Below are 9,491 nucleotides of genomic sequence, written 5' to 3'. Positions count from 1 at the left end.
AAGTAGACCCGAGCAATTGCAGCTCTTTATCATGTTCATAAACTGGAACACTCAATATTCTAATGATGCCAGTTCTCCCCTTAGTAATTTTAAATTAAATGTAACTGCACTAGATCTCAAAAGAACTTTTTATGGAAGATTGATAAGCTCATCCTAGAAATAATAACATAGAGCTTAGAATGAAGAATAGCAGACAACTTCAAAACTAAAAAAAAAAACAAAAAACTATCAAGAGTTTTCTGATCCCTTTCTCATGTTGACCTCTGTCACTTTAAGATTTCCTCTGGAATGGGGACATTGAATGCTTTCATGTTTTGGGTTTTCTACCTATTCCTATATCTCCCATATGTGCTCTCCCCTTGTCATGTGATCCAAGTCCAACTACATTGCTGCATTTGCCCTAGATCTAAAGTCCGCATATGAGGGAGAACATACAATTTTTGGTCTTCTGAGCCAGTGTAAAGAACAGTTGGAGATGGATCAACTTGATTGTAACACACTTATACATGAAAGCAATGCTAGGAATCTCTCTGTACAGCTATCCTTAACTCCACTAGCAAAAACGCTTTGTCTTCCTTATTGTGCTTATATCTTCTCTTCAACAAAATTAGAGATAAGAGCAGAACAGGTTCTGCCTGGAAAGTGAGGGGGAGTGGGGGGGACAGGGAGGGGGCCGGGGGTAGGGGGTGAGGGGGAGTTATGACCCAAACAATGTACGCACATGTGAATAAATGAATAATAAAAAAATTTAAAAAATTTAAAAAAAGTTTTCTGAAGGTTTTCATAATTAATTAAGTGAGCATTGGCTGAGGAATAAACAATAAAACCAATGGAAATGGAAATTATGGAAAAAATCCAAAAGAAGAAAACAGCATTAAATAGAATGTTAGTATATGACTATGTAGGAAATAGCTAAAAGGATCAATCAAAGACTGGGAAAACTGATTTTCCAAAAGTAAAAAAATATAAAATTACATCTGTATCTTAAATAATATAGAAAATACTTACTCCAGATTACTTGGAAAAGTAAATGTGAAAATAAAAATTTAATAATTTCAGGCAAATATGGCATAATACTGCTATAATACTGAGTGTTCTTATTTACAGAATTACAAGCTTTAAAAACAAATTTTTACTTGATAAAAATTTTAATAAATACAGTTCAGAGATAAGCCACAAACTGGAGAAATGTATTTGTATTACACATGACCAAATAAGGACTACTACACAGGACACATAAGGAATTCTCCCTGAAATATTCTTTTGAAAATGTGCAAAAAGATAAAGTAAGCAACCAATCAGAGAGATAATCTAGATAAACAGTAATTATATGAAAAGATGCTCAATTTCACTAGTAATCAAGTAAACCCTAATTTAAGTGATTGGAAAAACTAATAGGTATGCTAACTTCCAGTGTTGACAAAAAATGTGTATCATACCACCTTAGAAGAAGATCCTAATTTAATAGCCCAAATATATACGGAATTAAGTCAGTTTTCCTGAGCTGAGTTTCAAACACCAATTTAATATACTTTCCCTTTTGAGTTGAGTCTGGGGTCCATAATTAGGACTATTTTCCTATTATTGAATATTATACACTAATTAAAATTAATGTATTCAAGTTGTAAGGTTCAACCTGGGTAACTAGTAAAACTGTAATGCTAAGCAAAAATTAATCAATTTGAAGAAATGGTATCATAAGTTCATAAAAATACAAAGCATTCTGAGGGTCAGGCTGTTGGGATGGCTAGTATATTTTATTATTATTCAGATCCGCTTCTATTCCACTTAAAATATTTAACATTATTCTCCATGAGAACTTTTGTAAGATTAATTTGTATATGGTTTATTTTTTGTTGCATCAGAGATAGTTTCTACTATATTTTCTGCATAGATAACTGAGAATAGAGAGGAACATAAATGTATGTGACTTGATTATTTTTGTGAGTTTTCTTTTACTCAGAAAATTTATTATACCATTTTCTCTGAATCTCTGTTGATTCTGTTGGATCTTACAAAATCAATTTTTGCCTATATATTTTCAAATAATTTGTCAGTTTTTTATTGTACTAAGTAATGTGTTCAATTGTGACATTTCCACAAATATGCATAATGTACTTTCATCCTATTCAACACCCATTACCCCTCATTGTCCATTCCTACTCTCCTTTCCCTGGTCCCTCCTTCCAAAAAATCCTTCATTTAGGTTCATGTCTTTTTGTCTGTTTATACTCATGGATTTAGATTTCACATATGATAGAAAACACTTTGTATTGATCTTTATTTTTTATTTTATTTTTTTTTAGCAAATGCCAACATTTACTTGGCACCTGATGGCAACACAAAATCTTGACAGTGGGAAATGGAAAGGTTCTGTCACTAAATATGTCCATCCTATACTGACCCAAAGGTAGAATCTGACTCATAGAACAAGTTTTCCTAAACACCTTGACTACCGTAGACTTAGTATGGGAAGTTTGACAGAAATTTTCTCATGTGATCTGTCTTCAAGGAACTAAAAATACCAGTGGATAAAACTAAAACAACTGGAAAAACATACAGTAAAAATACTAAACTGTGTATATTGTCAAATAAGAAATCCTGCCAAAAAAGTAGGATTCTAGCAGGCCTTGCCCACTTCCTTCCTTCATTCATTCAGTAAACACTCAAGGAAGATCTAATAAGTGCCAGGCATTGGGTACATCCTGATGAGTAAGAAAGTCAAGATTTGTGCCCTCTTGAGTATAATGAAGGATTAACAGCATACAGTAATCAAGAGATACAAAAGACTGTTTGCAGACAGAATGAAGTGGAAAGGCCTCCACAAGACTTGAAGATTAAGATGCCACTTCAGGCAAGAGTGGCAGGATGGAGAGCACAGAACGTCTGAAAAACTGAAAGGAGGTACTTGGGTTGGAGCACGGTGAAAAATCACTATTGAATGAGGCTCAAGGAAAAGAGCAGATCTCATAAACCGGAGAGAGGTGTTTAGATTTTATGTAAGGTTTAATACAAAGCAAATGGGTTCTAACAGGGAGAGGAGTGATAGCATCAGATTTATCTTTAAAAATCAAAGACTACTCTGATACAGGCAAGACTGGAAATACAAAAGAAGGTCTTAAAGAACAGGAAGATTTCAAAGAAGCAGAGAAAATGTTTAAAATATGCATGGTAATATGCTCACTGAAATAGAAATAATAGAAGGGTGGTAAGGCTACCCTTCTATAAAATCTCTAAAATCAAAGGAGAGTCTGACACAAAAGCAGAAGGCAGGAAACAAGGGACATTACAGCCTTGAACAGCCAGAAGATCAAGTGAAGGAGTATTTTAGACAGACTTGGTGGCAACAATGAGCAGGATGAAATGAAAGTAAAGGGAAGAGACAACTGGAAGCTTACCTGGAAGTCCAGATATGAGGCACAGTTTGATTACATGGAAGTGAGAACAGTAACAGAGAGGAAGGGACATCACACAGGAAGGAGAAAGAAGAGATGGTGACAGGTTAGAGTATGAGGAGGCATACCGCTCTTCCTGGCTTTCTGCTGACACACCTACAAGATTAATTTCAATAAGAGCCAGGGAAAGAATGACCAAGGAAGATCTTTAATACTTCCAGAGCCAAGGCCTAGACCCTAAGCTTTGTTGAAAAGCTTTGTGCTTGGAGTCCAAAGGCAGCACAGGTGGAGTTGAGAACCGTCCTTCACCTTGGTCTACAGTCCTGGTGGGGAAGCACAGGCACTTTGACCCACAGCAGCAGGATGTGTTTGTCACATTGCCTCTTCAAGCCAGATGAAACTGCGTACATTAAACTGGGATACCTTCCAAACTCTCCCTCTGGGACAAATGGGGCTGGGAATATGAAAGGAGAAGATAAGAGATGATTTCTGAGGCATCTTAACTGATGTAATAAAAGCAATAACCAAAGTGCTCCCTAAAATCCATGGGGAGAGAAATATCACAAACATCAAACAGTCCACATGCCCTTTACCCATGACAATACTGTGTTCATGATGTCACTTTCCAGGCTCTTTGACTGCAACCAAAACATTGGTGGCAATAAGTCTAGCCACAGGCAGCTCTACAGGGAGAAAGCATCACGTAGAAGCTAGCCTGGAGTCTCATATGCAAAGGTGGAGATAATGGGCACAGGAAACAAGCCTGGGAGATTCCCACATCCCTGAGGGCAGACCAGAAACTGCATACAGAAGGGAAAAGGCTCTATTGTGCCTTCAGTAGATCAGTGGTGCCCAACAGGGAGATGGTTTCACATGGGAGAGTGTCCTGAGAACAAGTAGAGGTGACAGCACAGGATACTGCAGTATTCAGACATCTCTTTACATCAGTGGAACTCTGTATTAGGGGCACAGCCTTCATGCTCTTTAATAAGGACATTCACCTTTGAGGTAGGCATAGCCACATATGTCTGATCACATGGGCAGTCTCATCTTCAGTATCTGCTCTTTACCAGAATCACTCTCCTCACACATAGAAGATCTTGAATGGTTCTTTCCATCTTGCTGGTAGACCTCCATGATCATTCTCACCTCCATGACAGGCCTGGATAAAGAACATTTTCAACTTATTCTGTAGGCTTGCATTAGCATTAGCCAGGTAGCCAAAAACTTCTTGGAGCTGAAGCAGTTTGCCATCCACACCATAGATGCAACCCTCCATACCATTTGAGAGAAGTGCCACTATGCAGGAGCCTGTGACATGATGTTCAGGTAATTGCAAAATTCTTGACTTTCTATTATGTTTCCTGTGGAGTATGGTGGTGTAGAATATGGACCTTGTAGACTACAAGGTTGAAGAGGGTGACTAGAGTATTGTGGTCCACATCCCCTCCAGAGTGAAATTCCAGGCCTTTCTCTCCAGTGAAGTGCATAGTGCTCAGTACTAGTGCCAGGCCATGAAACTGAGACTGCAATCTGTAGGCCAGCTGTTAGTGTCTAATAAACTCAGGAGCTCAAGCTTTCACCTGAAGGCAGGGAGAACCATCTCCATTATCTAGGGAGTATTCCATAGCATCTGTTGACAGGCAGAGTTGCTTGTGAAGGGAACAGGACTCACACACTAAGAAAGGGAGGCTCATCCCATAGTCAATCACAGTCACAGCTCAGTGGTGGGCGAATCTGCTGAAGACCACAGATGACTGTGAGCAATAAATCCTCCAGATGACCTTGTTTGGTCTCCCTCAGTGTCTCACAGAGCATCAAAAGCCTGGTGGCCCTCTTGGGGAGCAAATTGAGGAGTTCTACATTCTGGCTGAAACTGCTCACTTTGGCCTGGACGAGCTCCATCATTTCCAAAGTGATGATGTCCTTCACCAGGAGATTCTAACAGTTTCTACCTACTCCCAATATTCTGCCTTTTCTGTCAGTACCCATTATCCTCTTTTGCTGCAGGGAAGGTTGGGACCATGAGCTCAGCACTACCACTTCCCACTTTTCCTGGGCTATGCATGGACTGCCCACACTCAAACACTTGTATTTGTCTTTCTGAGTCTGGCTTACTTCTGGTAACATGATTTATAATTCCAACCATTATCCTGTAAATGAAATTATTTCATTCTTTATGGTTGAATAAAATTTCATAGTGTGTGTATATATATATATGTATATTTTTTCTTTATCCATTCATCTGTTGATGGGCACCTAGGCTAATTCCATAACTTGGATATTATGACTTGTGCCACAATTTTTTAAATTGCTCTTTGCAGATATTTTCTAGTTTTTATTTTGTTAATTTGAATTCTTTCATTTTCTATTTTTAAAGTACTTTCTTTAATATTTTTCAATGATCATAATAGCAAACTCAGTCTTTATTGAGAATATTTTAATTATGCCTATCACAGTGAATGGTAATTTACATAGTTGTGTAATTCTATGTTGGTAGGTACTTTATCTTGGAAGTGCTATAAAGTTGTCTTTTTAGTGTCTTCTGATCCTTACTGTTGCTTTAAGGAATTGCTTATTAGATGTCATTTAATATATAATATTGACTTTATCTCAGATTTAAGATCTCTTCCTTTTTGATGTTCAGCAGTTTCACAACAAAATATAAAGAGAACAATTTAGCTTTAAATATCATATTTAGAGTTTGTGGTCCTTCTTTAGACTGGGCCACTATCTTGATGCATATTGTATTTCTTACGATTCCTCTCCTCACTCCTTCTGTAAGTTCTATCAGAAGTAACTTGATCTTCCCGTCTTATCCCATATCTCTAAAACTCTTCTGTTGGTTTACTACCCTTTAATCTTTCTGACTTTTGTTTTGTATAATTACAATCCACTTTTCAACCATGTCTAATCTATTTATTTTTAAATTTCAATGACCATATATTTCTTTTGTAGGGTATAATTTGTTCTTTCACAGCCTATGTTTCTATTTCTGAGCTGTGTGTACATACACTTTCTTACACAATTCATTTATATCTTTGTTTAAAACACATTTTATTTTTATACTTTATTTTTATTATTGTTGTACTGCAGGTACATTGTGATATTTACAAAGTTTCTTACAATGTAAAGTAGTTGAATTCACCCCCTTCATCATTCTCCTTTATCCCTTTCCCCTCATTCCTGAGGTCTCATCAGAACTATGGATGACTAATAACAACCAACAATGAAAAAACTCTCCCTTAAAATTCTAATTCTGTGCCTCATGTCAATTTGAAGCTTAAAATTATAATCTCTTTGTGGACTGAAAAATATCAAGTGAGGAAATGAATTTAAAAGTTTATCTTGGTTTGATGATAACACTGAGGCACCTAGCAAAATGTGAAAACACTTCAGAGGGAAATCCCATTAAATTTAGGTCACATGATTCCCATCAGAAAGTCACAATGAAGAAGAGTTCACAATTAAAAATAAAAAAAAAACTGTTTAAGGAAACAATTAACTATGAGCTAGAGTAACAGAAAAAATAAACAAGAGGGTTGAAAACTTAACAACTTAAGAAAGATAATCAAAATGGCTATCAGCAAGAACACAAACAACAACAAATGTTGGTGAGGATGTGGGGAAAAAGGAAACCTCAAACACAGTTGGTAGGAATACAAATTAGTACAACCTCTATGGAAAACAGCATGGAGGCTCATAATGATTGTTTAAATGCAACTTATATTTTTATAATGGCAAAAGTTTAAAGCTTTTTGTATTGATGGAATGGCAATACAAGGAATTAAAAGTGGCATTTATTTCAAAGGTAGAAGAAAAATAATGTCTCGAATGTATACAATTGACATAGAAATGTACAATGGCAATTGTAGCTCACACAACATGTATTTCAGAGCTTAGCTGATTTTTAGAAAAAATCACTTTGATTAATTAAAAACTATATATTTATCATATGCAATGTGGTGTTTTGAAATATATATACATTTTAGAATAGATAAATCAAGCTAACTAATGTTAATTATTTTTGTGGCAAGAAAAGAACACTTGAAATCCATTCTCATCTAATTTTGAGAATACAATACATTGTTATTAACTATAGTTACCATGTTGCACAATGGAGCTCTGGAATGTATTCCTTCCATCTTGCTGACACTTTCTACCCTGTTTTGTTTTTTGGCAGTATCAGGGTTTGAGGCTTGAACTCAGGGGCTCATACTCTTTCCTTTCATCAACATATGCCCTGTTCTTCTCATCCCCCTGCCCTGGTAATCAACATTCTACTTTCTACTTCTAGAATTCAATGTGTCTAGATTTTATATTTAAGTCAGGTCTTAGGATATTTATTTATCTTTCTATGCCTGGCTTATTCAACTTAACATAATGTCCTCCAGTTTCATCCATTTGATCACAAATAACCACTAAAATGGGTATGAAGTGACATCTTATTGTAGTTTTAATTTGTATCTCCTGATGATCAATGATGTTAAACACTTTTTCATAGGTCTATTGGTAATGTGTATGTCTTCTTTTGGCAAATGTCTCTTCAGGTCCTTTGTTCATCTTTTAATTGGGTTGTTTCCTTGCTATTGAGTTAAGTTCCTTATATATTTTGGATATTACCCCATGTCAGATATATGATTTGTAATTTTGTAGGTTGTCTTTTCATTTTCTTGCCTCCAGGGCTATACAGAAGCTTTTTAGTGTGATGTAATCCCATTTGTCTATTTTTGCTCCCATTGCTATGCTTTTGTGTTCATTACAAAAAAAAACACTGCTAGACCAATGTCAAGGAGGTTTCTCTATGTTTTTTCTTATTTGTTTTATAGTTTTAAGTATTTAAGTCTTTAATTCATTTTGGATTGATTTTTTCACATGGTGTTTAATTTCATTCTTCTGGTTATGAATATTCAGTTGTATAAACAACATTTATTAAAGAGACTCTCATTTTCCCATTGTGTGTTCTTGGAAATTAAAAAAAAAAGATCAAATGATCATAAATATGTGTAATTAATTATTCCGGAGCCCTTTATCCATTCTATTGGTCTGTGTGTCTGTTTTGAAGCCAGTAACATGCTGGTTTGATTAATGTAACTTTGTAGTTTATTTTGAAGTCAGGTACTATGATGTCTCCAGATTTGCTCTTTTTGATCAAGATTATTTTGCTTATTCAGGATCTTTTGTGATCTCATATGGATCTTAGAATTTTTTTCTATTTGTATAAAAATGCCATGGGAGTTTTTTTAATTTTTTCAAATTTATTTCTTTTTTCTCTTTTTATGATATATTCATATGTGCATACAATGTTTGGGTCATTTCACACCCATTCCACCATCCCCCGTCATTCCCTCCCACTCCACTCCCTCCCTTACTCCCTCAACCCCTCGCTACAAGGAAGAAACTATTTTGCCCTTATCTCTAGTTTTGTTGAAGAGAGTATAAGCAATAATAGGAAGGACCAAGGGTTTTTGCTAGTTGAGATAAGGATAGCTATACAGGGAGTTGATTCGCATTGCTTTCCTGTACATGTGTGTTACTTTCTAAGTTAGTTCTTCTTGAACTAACCTTTTCTCTAGTTCCTGGTCCCCTTCTCCTATTGGCCTCAATTGCTTTGAAGTATCTGCTTTAGTTTCTCTGCGTTAAGGGCAACAAATGCCATCTAATTTTTTGGGTGTTTTACCTATCCTCATACCTTCCTTGTGTGTTCTCGCTTTATCATGTCATCAAAGTCCAATCCCCTTGTTGTGTTTGCCCTTGATCTAATGTCTTCATATGAGGGAGAACGTACGATTTTTGGTCTTTGGGGCCAGGCTAACCTCACTCAGAATGACGTTCTCCAGTTTCATCCATTTACCTGTGAATGATAACATTTCATTCTTCTTCACGGCTGCATAAAATTCCATTGTGCATAAATACCACATTTTCTTAATCCATTCGTCAGTAGTGGGGCATCTTGGCTGTTTCCATAACTTGGCTATTGTGAATAGTGCTGCAATAAACATGGGTGTGCAGGTGCCTCTGGAGTAACATGTGTCATATTATTTGGGTATATCCCCCAAGTGGTATTGCTGGATCATATGGTAGATCAATGTTTAT

The 9,491-nt window shown here is 36.1% G+C and overlaps 1 pseudogene; it reads right to left on the bottom strand.

Moving 5' to 3' along the window:
- Positions 1–4,264: 4,264 nt before the first annotated feature.
- LOC141420698 (caspase-2 pseudogene) lies at positions 4,265–5,525 on the bottom strand (annotated as a pseudogene).
- Positions 5,526–9,491: the final 3,966 nt, after the last annotated feature.

The sequence above is a fragment of the Castor canadensis genome, chromosome 1 (genome assembly GCF_047511655.1).
Source record: "Castor canadensis chromosome 1, mCasCan1.hap1v2, whole genome shotgun sequence".
Taxonomy (NCBI): Eukaryota; Metazoa; Chordata; class Mammalia; order Rodentia; family Castoridae; genus Castor; species Castor canadensis.
This window is presented reverse-complemented; position numbering and strand designations above follow the sequence as displayed.